Here is a 14797-nt window from a genome sequence, read left to right as displayed (position 1 = left end):
ATGTAGCCACAACTGGCATTTGCCCCCTCAAAGTGCTCATTCATCAATTACTAGCTCGTCAGTCATTGGTGGTTTGTTGGCCAATGAGAAACTATTCTTACTATGGTGTGCTCCATCTCTAGTACCTTTTCCCTTCTCCAAGTAAGAAATGATTGGAGAGGTCAAGAATGGAGCATGCAAGCAATAGATGGTGGGACAGCACCTTTTTCCTTGTTGTTGTACCTTTTCTATGTCCTTCTCCATCTCTACATCTGCTTTACATTGCAGAATGGCAGGAGCATTGGATGGAATTTCCCAAACACCTGAAAGGGAAATTGGCCTCACTCCTCCCAATCCCCATTTCAAAGCAGCAACTGGTAAAACTCAGTTGCCACTCAGAGAAGTAAATAGCCCAGGATGGATATCTACAAGGGGAAGCCCCATATATCAGTGGTAGAGCATCTGCCTTGCAGCCCAGATTCAATCTCCAGTACCTTCAAGTAGGGTTGGGAGACAAACTTATCTGAAATCCTGGAGAGTTGCTGCCACTCAGTGTAGGTAATACTACGCTAGATGAACCATTGGTCTGACTCAGCATAAGGCAGCTTCCTTTGTTCCAACAACAGCTGAACATCCAGCTTTCTCCCTCTTTATTTAAATGAGATTATTTAGAATTTTGATTCTGTTTTGCTATTGCTGCAAATTGTTTTAAGACAAAATCATAGGTAGCAGTAGCACCCCTCCCAGGAGGGACTCAGTTCTTTTGGTGCACATGCTGTAGAGTGTGCTTCACCCACAAGAAGATGAGTTATGTTGTTGTGGCTCAACAAAAGCAGACGTTTCCCCTGTAGCCTAGTATCCAAGCTGTTGTGTTTGCAATTCAGGGAAACACAGCTGTGATAACTAATCAAGAGTTATCCCTTTGTGCTTATTATGGCCTCTTAATTAGAAAGAGGTTTAAACCAGGAGTGTGCATGGTGGCAGAGAGAAGGAGAAGTAGTCCTGTCACTCGTGGGCAGATAATGAATACAGCAAAGACTGAAGTTACTTTGCAGCATCCAGTATTTCTGGTTCATCTCCTAACAGATGAATGTAATAAAAGAGATTCTGTTTTAAAATTTCAGACACTCTGCTTTCCCTTCCCCTTTTTTCACCCCCTTCTGAGTTTCAAAGGCATTTAGATCTTTATATCCGAGGCAGGCCTCCGAAAATATTGGATTCCAAAGAAACACCATCACCAAGCCCTCCTTCATACTGCCACTTCTGTTCTCTATATTACACATTTGAATCAAAAGTTACTCAGACCAAGCTGGCTCATCACATCAGCCATCCTCAAGGGGGCTTCAAATGATATCTTGTCACGACGTACCTTTTCAGGCTTTTCTCAGTGAAATCTCCTGGAATGTAACAAAGACAAGTTTCTTTTTTCTTTGAAGACAGCTTTCCAGCGAGAGGCACGGAGAGCGGCATTGAACAAAGAAGCAAAAAATTGTGCCAGACAGAGGGTGTCACTGAGAGTACGGCAGTTAACAGGGAAAGAAAGATTGAGGATCAGGGGTAAGCAAGGCTCTGTAGCAAAGGTGGGGAAACCTTTTTTCCCCAGACTGCAGTTCCAGAAGGGCAGCCATCTAGGGGCACATGCCAGTCATGGGCAGGGCCGGAGGCAAATGTAGATGGAGGAATTAACCTGAATTTTACTTATGTACAGTGGGCTGGTTTCTACACACATCTCTCTATCCTTCATTCAGACAAGCAGGAGGCATTATCAGAGTTAAAGCAAAGACGTGCAAGGTGTGGGAGGTCAGGAGGGTCAGATTTGACAATAAGACATTGAGGTTGGCTGTGTGCACCCGGTTCAGGTCATTAAGCAGAGGTTCATGGGATGCTCCATCAAGAGCCAGGCTGCTGCATTCTGTGTTACCTGCAACTTCTGGACCAAACACAAGCAAACATAAGTGAGTTGGATCATAGTATTTGAATTCTAATGATGTGTGGAGTGATAAATGTGCAATTTGCCTTTGTACAGTAGGCTAGTTCCCCCCCCCACACACACTTCAGTGCTCATTCCAGTAAAGCAAGGAGCATTACAAAGACACATTCCAGCCAGGCAAAAACACTCCAGGAGGGTATGAATCCAGGCCAGTGAAGGACGTGGTCTGCTGAGGGTGGGTGTGGCTAAGGAGGAGGACATATATCAAAGCATGGAAGGCTACATTCAACCTGAGTTTTCCTCCAACCCTGCCCAAAGCAACCTTCCCAAATTTGGGGGAATGCTGTTGGACTACTGCTGCCATTGTCCTTGACCAATGGCCATGATGGCTGGAAGTGATGATGGTTGAAGTCCAACAGCATCTAGCCAAGTTTGTGTTAGGCTGTTCTGGAGGGACAGGAGAGATGATTCAATTCACATGCAGGCTAAATTTAGAGGGAGAATGTAGGAAAGAATACAGCAACCCTTGTGAGGCCCTTTGTAGTTTGGTGTAGCACAAGTCACATAGGTAGATATTATAATGCAACGCCTCACCACCAATCTCTCTTGTTTATGTGGCCATTAGTTCAAAGCCACAGACAAGCAATTTATTGGGTATGAAAAATGTCACCTATGGCACCCTAATTTGCATCTGAAAATTGATTTTTGTCACATTGGGATTTTAGGACAACCTCTTTTGGCAGCCAACACCGCCACAGAGCATAATAAAAATAATTATGTGGCCACAAAAGCATGTTAGGCTCACTGTAAATTTTAAGTCTCTAAAGGACGGAGCTCGACCAGGCATTATTGATGGGAGCTGTGGAAGAGTTACCTGGAGTAATCTTTCTTGATGATTTAACATTGACAGCAAAACTTTAGAAGTCTAACTTGCAACTGCCAGGAATGTGCAAGCCAATGTTAACAGTCTTTCATTGAGTTTAGTCAAATTCACCAGGTTCTTTCTCAGCAATGCTTACACCATGCATCTCTATAGGATCCAAGGGATGGGGGATAAATTCTATTCCCTCTGCATTTAAAGCTAAACTCACACAACTCACACTTTCTACATAATTGGAAACAGAGCCATCCTTCAAAATATACACTCTCTGAATTTTGCAATGCAGCCTTCCATCCAACTATTGTTAGATACACACACACACACAAAGAAAAAGGGGGAAAGCATTAGGGGGAAATGCTTTGCGAAAATGTGTATATTAGACAAATAACACGGGTGTTGTCGTAAGTCATTTGGAGTTACTTTTTGTAAAAAAGAAGAAGAAATAAATAAAAGAGATTCAGAAATAAATAAAAGAGAATCCAGCAAGTTAAATTAATTATTGAATGTTATATTAGAAAAAAATTGCTGATAAATTTTCATGAGGACTTAAAGTGAAAAACATCACAAACTGATGTAGAAATGTAAAGAACCGAAGATTGGAAAAATAAGAAACAGAGAGGATCCAGAATTAACAGATTTGCCAATCCTAATTAACATCCACTGTATGTTTATTATTATTTTAAATAGCTCTTTGCAAAAGCAACTAAATGGTACCTTAGGAACAGATGCTATTTTTCCTATGTGATCTTCCTGAGCTGCCTATTACTGTTCTTTTTTCACTTTCCTGCTTGTCGCAGTTGTAACCAGAAAGGCCCAATAATATTAAGCAAAATATCTGTCTTGAATATGGCAAGACAAAACAACCACTGAAACATGAGAGTCCCAAAAGCTCCTTTGCAGTCTGGAATAAAAACAAATGAGTTCCTGCACATGATTAAAACTTAAATCCATTTTTAGTCATAATATTGGACACTAATTAGTGTTTCCGTAGAGCTAAACAAAGACCCACTGTCCAAAAGAGGATTTCTAAGGCCCCAGAGACCAGTGGGTCTTACAAATCCTTCCTTTCAGTCACTTGTCTAGCCCTGTTTAAGCAGTAATTCAGAAAAGCAACGGATGAAATTATAAACAATCTAATATAGTATAAGAACATTATGCACAGTGCAAGTTCCAGGGTTGTTGTTTCATCTTTTTTTTTAGTTAGCTGTGTTTCCAGTGGATCCCCCTCCTTGAATAAAGTCTCCTCCTCCTCTTTGCCACTGTTGCTGCTGCCTATTCAGTTGCCTTCCTCACTGGACCCAATCCACACCTGCTCCCAAAAGGGCCAAGTTCAAGGAGAGCAAAGGCAGCTGCTGCTCCCCCTGTCATTGTTTGGTCGCTGGGTGAAGACAGATGAGCAGATAACATCAGCATGGAGGACCATGTCAAGGAGGCTTTAGTGATTGGTAGTAGGCCCCATGTCAGGGACTGGCAGGGCTCTGGCAAAAGTGTGCTGCTTGCAAGGGAGGCGCAGACTAGGAGAGGGAGTCAGTGCTTGGGGGGGGGGTCTGTGCCACCTCAGAGGCAGGAGCCTGGGCAAGAGGAGGGGTTGGAGCTATCAGGGATGGAAGGGGACACAGGACACAACAGAGGAGGAGGAAAAGGCTCATCAGGGCAGGATTGGGAGAATGCCCTCCATTCCCTGCCTGGTGTCTCCTAGAACCAGGAGAAGCTTGAAGTGGGCAGAGCAGGGGAGGGTACATAAGTTGGTGGAGGAGTGTGGCCTCCCATGCTGCTGTACCTTCTCCGTAGGGCACCAACCTGGGAACAGTTGCCCAGGCACTAGAATATGTGTGCCCGTGTATTGGGAGCCCTGTAGGAGCTGCCGTAAGTGCTTGCTTTGACAATAAAGTAATAATTATCTGTTGTATGTATTCTTTGGCTGGAAGCATGCAGGACATCCCAACAGGGTGGGGCCTGATGATGCTGACCTATCATGTCTGACACTGCTGACCTCAACACCAGCCCTGATCACATCTCTGTCTAGAGGGGATGGAATTAGATTGTTCTGAGAGCTCTCCAAAGGTAAATGGAATTGCTGAGCTAGAGATTGGCGACTATTGCATAGGCCTTAGCAAGTGCCAGAGCAGGCACAGGCAAATTCGGCCCTCCAGCTGTTTTGAGACTACAGTTCCCATCATCCCTGACCACTGGTCCTGTTAGCTAGGGATGATGGGGGTTGTAGTCCCAAAACATCTGGAGGGCCGAGTTTGCCTATGCCTGTGCCAGAGGGTGGTGACTCCTGACACCAGTCCTTATTACGTGTCTTTTTTGAACTCCAATGAGGGAAATGAATTGTTTTTTCCTTCTTCTGAAAGCTCTCCAAAAGTGAATGTAGCTCTTGAGCCATTTTCAAATTCAGCTAAGGGGAGTTTGCACATCACCAGTCTCAGCAGGGAGCTAATTTGGACTCCACTTCACACAGCACATGTACCACAAACATACAACAGCAGTCACACATGGAGGTAGCTAGACAGACATTGGCCATATTGATTCCAACCACGTAGCATGTCCTAAACCAAGCCTTTGGCTGATTAACATCCAATACCCTTTTAAATGAGTTTGTGGGAGGAGAGGGGGGATTATTGGTTTGTTTTTGTTTTTGTTATGCGTTTTGTGGTATTTATCTTGCATTTTTATGTTGTGGACTACCCTGAGATCTGCGGGTGACAGGTGGTATACAAATTTAATAAGGAGTAATAGCAGCCAACTTGGTGCCAACTAAACTACAATTCCTATCATCTCAGACCACATGGTTAAACCATAGAACTCACTCCAATATGATGCACTGATGGCTACCAACTTGGGTGGCTTTAAAAGAAGACTGGATAAATTCATGGGGGAGAGGGCTATCAATGGTCACTAGCCACAATGCCTCTGTAGTGGTGCCTCCACAGTCAGAGGCAGTGATGCTTCTGATTATCAGCTGCTGGAAATTGCAGGAAGGGAGTGTGATATTGTGTTTGGGCCCTGCTTGTGGTTTCCCACTAGTTGGCCACTGTGAGAACAGGATGCTAGTCTAGATGGGAAACTGCCCTGATCTAGCACAAACTTCTTATGTTGTTATTACCATAGGCCATGCCGACTAGGGCTCATAACATCTGAAGGGCACATTATTAACTACCCCAGATGCACACATGCACACAGCAAGCAACATGCACACACAACAGCAACACAGAGATAAATACTGTTGGTGGAGAAAAAATACTGTCACATTGTGTTGTAGATGAAAGAAAAAGAGACAGAGAGGAAGTCACCTTAGGTCATGTCAATTACTCCAGCAAACCTTCTTGGATGGCTGTACATACTGTTTACACTGCTTATATTGCTCTGAACTTTCTTTCCTATTCACCCCCATGAAGCTCCCAGCTAGATTTGACCTCAAGAAAGTCCTGGCACATGTCTGAGGGCTATTTTCTGCAACTTTTATACGAATGAGAAACAAATACTGTTGCTGATTCACCTCGGAAATGTTCTCTCCCCCTCCATTCTTCCCCCATGCTGCATATCGCTTTATGTGGAACATAGCTGTCAGATCCTATCCCACCCCCTGTGGCAGCTTGATATGGCATAAAACAGTTGGAGAACTCACAGATTCCACCGCCCAGGGGCTCCTGAGTGGCTCAGAGCTTCCCGCATCACTGTGGTTGTGCCTTGGGGGTTATAGCTGAACACAGCTGTGATCTAGAAACCAAAACCTGACCAAGCAAGTTGAATAGCAGGTGAGGAAGAAAGCTCAAGTGTGTGTTTGTTTTTTAAGCCCCATCTTCTCAAAGTTCATTGGAAAGAGGGATGAGTTGTTAAACCATTCTGGGAATTGGATTCAGGTCACTGACGTCAGCAGAGACAACCACTCAAATAATAACTGTCTACTTGCACAGTTCTGCTTTTTATATCCCTCTTCACCTACACCACCATCAGATTAGGAAAGGCAGTGGTTGAGAGGGTTCCTCCCTATGTTCTACTGCCACACATTAAAAAAAGGAGGAAGCTGCCTTAAATTGAGTTGGACCATTGGTCCGTCTAGCTCAGCACTACATTAACTGGTCGTGGCTCTCCAGGGTTTCAGATAAGTGTTTTTGCAAACCATACCAGGAGATGTCAGAGGTTGAACCTAAGACCTTCTGCATGCAAACCAGATGCTATACCACTGAGCTACAGGGCTCTTCCCCAAGGCAGCTAGCAGTTTTGCTTAGTGAACCATCTCACCATCTACCACTGACCTAGACTACAGGTCTTGTGCAGCAATCTTGACCCTGTCATAGCCTGTTTCAGAGTTCAGCCACTTCTATAGATTCTGATTTCATAAAATAAATAGATGATAAACATGATTTTTCCTCTACAGTTCAGTGAATGGACCCAACAATTCTAGAATGTGCTGCCAGCAGAATTTGGCAGAAATTTTGAATGATTTCCCTCATTTCCACCACCTCCGTAGTTGCTTAGTTTATTTTTGGCTGCTATTTTGTTAATGTTGTTAATATTGTTTTATAGCTTATAAATGCTGTATCGATTTGTTATCCATATAACATGACATTTGCTTTTAATTGTGATGTTTAGCTTATTTTTAGTTGCTGCTTTGTCAACTGTTTTATAGATTGTAATTGCTTCACTAATGATTTGTTAATTATACTGTATGATATTTGATATAGTTTTGATGTTCTGTGATGCTCTATCATGCTATTCTTATTTATTGTTTGTAAGCCACTTCATTTGAATGAAAAGCAGCATAGAAATATAATCAAATATTTTCTCCTACTAAACATTATGGTTCATTCGGAATAAGTCTCGGATTCTGTGCTTGCAGTTGCTGAAGAAAATAATTTGGCAAAAATTAATTCTCTCTCTCTCTCTCTCAAAAATAAATTCACAGATTTTGTCTGTGCTGTATTTTGCCTTCTTTTGGATTCATACCATAAGATCCTAGCATGATACAGTTCTCCAAGGTGCTTAAAAAGGATTGTGTGTTTGCATCACCAATCAAACTGAGCTTGGATGTTTTACTTCATTGCAGCAGAAGCGTTTTAAACAATGCTTCCTAATCACCACGGAGAACAGCTGAATATTTAATAGGGCTTGTCATACAATGCATGACTGATTGGTGCCTAGTTGTGTCATGACCTGAGAATCAAGAGAGTGCTGGGACTCCATTAGTTGCTGTTTTGCAAACGCTGGAACCAAATTATGTAGGTGACCGTCTAAACGGCCAAGTTTGGTTCTCCAATATTTTAAAACTTGGCTGGTCAGGGGTTGTTGTTGTTTAAAATAGGTTTTGAAAAATCTCATATTGGCAGCATTTTTTTTATTTTGCATCAACTACTGCTGTTTCTTCCCCACAAAAATGTTCAAGCCTAGTTTTGAAAGGGAATGGGCACATATTCTGCAGAACAATTTGGAATACAAGTCATTGAAAGAGGGTTAAAAAACAAACAAAATGAGGGGTGGATGTGTCGTCTTTCTTTCTTTCTTTCTTTCTTTCTTTCTTTCTTTCTTTCTTTCTTTTTTTTTGCACGGATATACCATGCCAGAGGGACAAAAGTTTCCAGCCTAATAACCTTCCAAGTTTTGTTTCAGTTTTGCATCTAGGAGACTTTTTATGCTGGATACCCCCTTCCCATAAGATGGGAAGGGAAATCTGTTGCCCGCTATTTAGAAGTTGCTGAACTAAAGCTCCCATCATGCCTGACCATTGGCTGTATTACCCATACCTGAGAGGAGCTGGCTGACAACATCTGGAGTGAGGGCAAGCCTGATGCAAGCCTCCCCCAGCAGTGTAATCTACCAGAATCTATAATTAACAAAAAATGGACAGAATAATTCCACCCACATGTGTCTTGATCATACTTATTAAAGAAAAGGTTCTCCCGGGTGTGTGGCTCTTTTGAAAGCATGTGCACAAACATGCACACTCATCTACAGGCACCAAAATCACCCCACATAAAGAAAGCTAAGGCATTTGGAAGAGCTTTTCCTCTTGTGTTTTCCCTGTTAGCCTTCCCTGTTGATACCTGCTTATAGGTATCAAAGGATGACAAAACTGTTTGTTAGAACAGCTCTCTCAGCCAGGTGTTGTCCAGATGTGATCCCATGAAATGATCCTATGGTATGATTCTGTGCTGCAACTTGAATTCCTATCAACCCCAGTCATCATGACCCATGGTCAGGGGTGATGGGAATTGGTGTCAATCACCTTGGGAGGGTGCCAAGTTGGGATAGGTGTGCTAGTGTGTAGTTGCTAATTTGAAGCATAAAGCTGCCTTAGAAAGCAGAGGTGCTAGTTGAAATGGAGTGGGGGGGGGGACATCAAAAGTCAACGGTAGTGGCCGGTGCCCACTGGGACAGGTAGGGCAGAAGGCAGGGAGATCAACAGTAGGTGGAGCCAGAGACAATAATAGGCAGAGCCATCCCCTGACTATTTGTAAGTAAAAAGGCATGCATGCTAGCTGGGGGCAGACTGAGGTTGGTGGAGCAGTGCTCCATTCACTGTTATTGGCAAGTCTTCACTAAGAATCAAGCTATTCTCATTTCATTGTCCTGCAAAATGCACCAATATATATAGATCTCTCTCATTCAGATATAGCTATAGATATAGATAGATAGATATAGATATAGATATAGATATAGATATAGATATAGATATAGATATAGATATAGATATAGATATAGATATAGATGATATAGATATAGATATAGATATAGATATAGATATAGATATAGATTCTAGCTTGGTTTGTTGTTATCAAGTATTATTCATCACACAGTGTGTTCACTGCATTTGAAGATTGGTTTATTAATTGAAAAACGCATTTCAGGATGATTATGAGTTGGTGTAAGTGTTGCAATTAAGTCTTTTCTCAAAGCACTCAGGATGGAGAAGAAATGAGCTATTAATCTTGACCCCTTGACAAGGAGCACTTACGTAGAACTGGCAGAAAGCATGTCCATCACCAACAGATTACAGAAACGTATGAGGGACTAATCAATAAAAAAAACATGCTCCTATAAATACAGCCCTGTTGAGCAAAAGATGCAAATAAGTTGAGCTAAGCAACCCATAAGTGGTATTTGGAAGCTAAGGCATTTGGAAGCTAAGGCATGTGGAAATGCAACAGTTATGGGGTTGCCAGGTGCATGCCCAGGGCAAAGTGGCTGCTTTTCATGCAGTCCCCAGCATCTCCAGATTAGGGCTGCAGATCAAGGACTGTAGAGGTGCTGCCAGTCATGGGAATATTAGAAGCTTCTTCCTACTGAATCAGACCTTTGGTTCATCTAGCTCAGGCATAGGCAAACTCCGGCCCTCCAGATGTTTGGGACTACAACTCCCATCATCTCTAGATAACAGGACCAGTGGTCGTGGATGATGGGAATTGTAGTCCCAAACATCTGGAGGGCTGGAATTAGCCTATGCCTGATCTAGCTCAATGCTGCTCATACTGACTGGCAGCAGCTTTACATCATATCAAAGAGGGTTACCTTCCATTCCTATCTGAGGATTGAACCAGGGACCTGCTGTATGCAAGACAGATGCTCTATCAGTGAGCCATGGCACAGTTTGTGTCAACAATGCTGCACTGGATGGACCAATCAATGGATTGCTTCAGTCTAAAGCAGCTTCCTATGTTCCTAAGGACAATGTGGACTTGTCAATACTGCCACTTGTCCCATGCCTAGAAAGCATGGCTCTGAGAATTTCCCCCCTTGCCCTTCTCCTTTCTCAGGGAAAACCTGCTCTTTTGTGCTAAATTGGAACAACTGTCAATTCAGAGAAAATCCAAATTTCTGTTTGCTTCAGCTGAGCCCTTAGCACTCCCTTTAGACCCCACCCCTCACCAGCCCCACCTTTCACATTTGCCTGGCTGGAAAATGACTATGAACTATGATAACAACTCTTGCTTACCTAGATGGAGGTCAGAGAGGAGTATTGTGGTATTCAACACTAGTCTTACTCAGAGTAGACTCACTGAATTTAAGTTCATTAATGTCAATGATTAATCCCATCCAATGTGTTGCTGCCAGTCTACTGTACACAGGTAAAAAAAAATATCTATTGCTCCGTTCACCCCTAGCATGCGGCCGCTGGAAGGTTGTCCAGAAAGAAGTGTGGCCCTCAGGTTGAAAAGAGTTCTGTATCCCTGCTGTATTCTCTCACTCTTCAAAAAACACTAAGCAACTTTGCCCCAATTATATATTGACAGAGGGATACGTTTCAGCTTTCTAGATGCAACTGAGGTAGCTCTCTAGTTGCATAAGCCTAATTGTTGATTAAACATATTTCCCTCCTTCCTTAGAGGTCATGATTTATTCGCCCAAGGTTGTGACTCAGAACAAACTGGAGCTTTCAAAGTGGAGCTCAGTGAGAGCCAAATATGGTAAAGCTATGCTGATGAGAAAAACCCCATGCTAGGGTGCTGTGTCTCCACTGCCCCAATAAATTACAGAGCTCAGCGTTTGGACTGCTTCATAAGGGAAAACATTATACAAAAGCACGAAGGCTAAATGGAATAATAGCAAATTGTGTGTTGAGGTTTGATTTATTACGAGGTTTGAATATTGCGAAGTTTACATTTGTTGTACGCAGAGTGGAAATCATGAGAGTGTGGTGCATTGGTTAGAAGTTTGCAGTGGTTGTTTGGGCTGTGATTTGTAAGACCTGGATCTGAATTGGTTTCATGTATATATTTAAACAAGATTTGCCCCACTTTAACTTAAAAGGCTTCTGGAGCAGCTTGTAAAGATCAGCAGTAAAACAGTCCCTGACCTCAGGCTTACAATCTTACAAGACATGGCACACAAGGAAAAAGTGAGGAAGAGGGAAGAAGGATGGGGGGGGGAGCAGGGTCTGGCACCAGTTCATTAAAGTTACAGTTTAATAAGCAGCTGAGATGGAAACAGTTCAGGTAGCTGGCCTCTAGTAGTCAGCTCAGGAGAGACCAAGGCAGATGGTCACTCAAATGGGACAGCCCTGCTTCCCTTCCCTTCTCTCTTCTGTTCTGATGGAATAACAATCCACTACGATGGGGGGACAAGCCCTACTTCATTCCTATAGTTAGATCAGTTATGTACTCTCTCTCTCAAGCATGGTTGCTGGCAGAGAGTTGGGCTGGGCCAGCCATACTAAAGGCTCAACCCCTAGGAAAGGCCAACCAAACCTTAGGAGTGTGGAAAACCAGCAGAAGTGCTCCATCAGAGGATCTCAGTGATCTAGGTGGAGCATAAGGAACTAGGTGGTTCTTGAGGTGCTTTGGGGACAGTTGTTTAGGGCCTTGAGAATTAACACAAGAACCTACAACCTGGCTGGATGTTAACTGGCAACCTGTGAAGATCTCTCAGGAGAGGGGTAGCTTGATGACAGCCATCTACTCCTGTGAATGGTCTGGCCACTGCACACCACTTTTACAGTCTGTCAAGATGCTCAAGAGTCAAGCGTTATATTTACCATGGCAATATAACAGTTCCAGATCCAGATCAGACACAAGACCCACATAAAGCACATTACATCAGTAGTGGTTGATCTGTAGTGGATTCACACGCTGCCAATTTAAAGATGGAATTGCACTGCTCATGTACTTAACTCTGCACCCAATTGTGTCCACGGTTTCCAAATAATCTGCCATGCAAACAATTGTCAGGATCAAGTCCACTTAGCTTCAACCAAAAAAAACCTGCATCATGTGCCTCAGGACCATTTGATGTGTTGTTCTCCAGAGCAAAGTTTTCCCCAGATGGCAGCCCACGTATTAAGAGACTGTTGAGCCATCAGTCATTCCCAGATATGTCAGGTTTCCTGCAAATAGGGCAATTTAACAACAGGATTTCACAGGTGTCAGCTACAGCATTCCAAACAGGAGCAAGAGTCACAGTCAGTGGGGAAAGGTTTTTAAGCGTACTTACACTCTCATTAAATGAGATTCCACTACATCTGCAGATTGAAACGCTAAGCAGCAAACCAGCATATGCCTATTCTTAACCCTACACAATTTTACTAACAAGCTAAGGTTCCAAGCAGAGCTATTCTTAGCCAAGATTCATCGTGCCCACAGATGGAGACGTGGCACTGTTTGCCGGCTGACATGTTCTGGCTACATAGCATAAATAAAAGCAGCCAAGCTTCTTGTAAAATCACACCGGATTGAAGTTTGAGAGGCTGGGAACAGACCATATCGAGAATGTGTGTCTGGCAAAGCTTTTAGCCTAGAGAGAAAACACTCTGTAGATGTACAAGCTAGAGTGTCAGCAAGTGGAGACATCTGTCTTAAAATTAGGGGAATTTTTTCTGTCATGTCCCCCCCCCCCCCGCAACCAATCTCCATCAGTTACTGAGAAAATGAATTGCATTTGAAAATGATCACATGGGAGATAACGTTTGGGTGAAACTCTCATGGGTAGGGTACAGGATTTCTGCCATACTTTCCTTAAAAGACCATAGATTGTTTAATCAGTGCAAGGGCCTGGTTATAGAGAAACATTTTTGCCTGATGCCTAGACATCATTTGTCTTCCACTAGAAAACTCAAATCAGTGAATCATAGAAAGCAAAATTAATCATAATGCTTGCAATACCATAAAAGCACCAACAATAGCAATAGTGACAATATCAGCAATAATAAAAAACAGTAGCAATAAGAAATCAGCAGTTAGAGCAGATAGCAAACTTAGCAGCAAACTCAGTAGCAGCAAAACAAAAACAAACACCCCCCCCCAAAAAAACCCAACTATAAACCCCTACATTGGTTTGGCCTCGCTCAAAGGCCCCCTTTTTAAGTCAGGAAATGGGCCATATAGGCCTCTCTGAGGAGAACCTTTGAGTGCATTAGCACCACAACTGAAAAGACCCTGTTCCTTGAGCCCACCCACAGATAAGAGAGTCTTAGATGTCAAATGGAGACATACTCTATGCAGATAACTGAAAACAATATTATGGCAATGGTTTTATATGTACTTAAATACAAATTTCCAGATAGACACATAAAACTGGGCCAATAGAGTAAATGGGGTACTGCCTCACCAACCTCAGTTTGCCTTCAGCCAGCCCCCACCTGCCTGCCTTCTTTCTTACATTCATTCCTGGAGGTGGCAATGCCTGTAAGCTTCCTCCTCCTCCTTAGTCTCAGTTTTCAGCAGGGAGGAGGATGAGGACAAAACTATAATTATTTGGCACTGTCTCTCATTGGCTGTAGCTTCATCTACTGTTGAGCTCTCTGCTTTCCATCCCACCAGTCCCAAAGGGGATATACCACCACATATCACATGGCCAGAGGCAGTAGGCTTTCATATACCAGTTAATAGAAACCACAGGAGATAAGAGTGCCCTTGGACTCAGGTGTGGCTTGTGGGTTTCCCCACAAGCATCTGTTGGGCCACTGTAAGAACAGGATGCTAGGCTGGATGGGCCATTGGCCTGATCAAACATGGCACTTCTTATTAATGTGGGAAGCAGAACATGTGAAACTGCCATGCACTGGAAAGAGTGATCCATTCATTCCAACCCCTGTATAGCCTCAAAGGAGGTTCACACATAACAAAAGAGAAAACACACATCTGCCCACACAATCTGCATGAGACACTCTACAGATCAAAGTTGAGATCAAAACACATTGGGCAGAGAAAATAATTTGAAAAGTAGCCTTAGCCTTCTCTTCCCAGCCAACATTTCTCTTAAACGGAAGATTTAAGTCAAACTACCAAGTCTGCGGGAAATGTGATGAAACTGCTGCCTGCCTGATGAGCTAAATAGTGGAGAGAGACAATGGATCAGTCATCCTTTATAACCTCCTCATTATGGCTTCTTTGTCGTCCTAAATTATAGGTCTGTAAAAAAAGGTACCTGGCGTAATTGTCTTGTAAGTCATTGTCGTGACTGCCTCTTTGCTAAATGCCATGGTGCAGAAATGAAGGCTATCTCAGATATTCCTTTGTTATGTGGTTGCATGTGCTGTAAACATTTCGATCAGTTTGCAAAAGGACCTCGAT

At 43.0% G+C, this 14797-nt stretch overlaps 1 protein-coding gene and 1 long non-coding RNA gene across 3 annotated transcripts in view; one reads left to right on the top strand and one right to left on the bottom strand.

Annotated features, from left to right (window-relative positions):
- Positions 1–14797, bottom strand: part of CDH13 (cadherin 13) — a 715034-nt gene that overhangs the window by 400879 nt on the left and 299358 nt on the right. The window lies entirely within an intron of this gene.
- Positions 1–14797, top strand: part of LOC308590952 — a 36352-nt gene that overhangs the window by 4204 nt on the left and 17351 nt on the right. The window lies entirely within an intron of this gene.

This window comes from Podarcis bocagei, assembly GCF_964188305.1.
Source record: "Podarcis bocagei genome assembly, chromosome: 7".
Classification (NCBI taxonomy): Eukaryota; Metazoa; Chordata; class Lepidosauria; order Squamata; family Lacertidae; genus Podarcis; species Podarcis bocagei.
The sequence above is the reverse complement of the archived record's forward strand: the minus strand, read 5'-3'. Positions and strand labels throughout refer to the sequence as shown.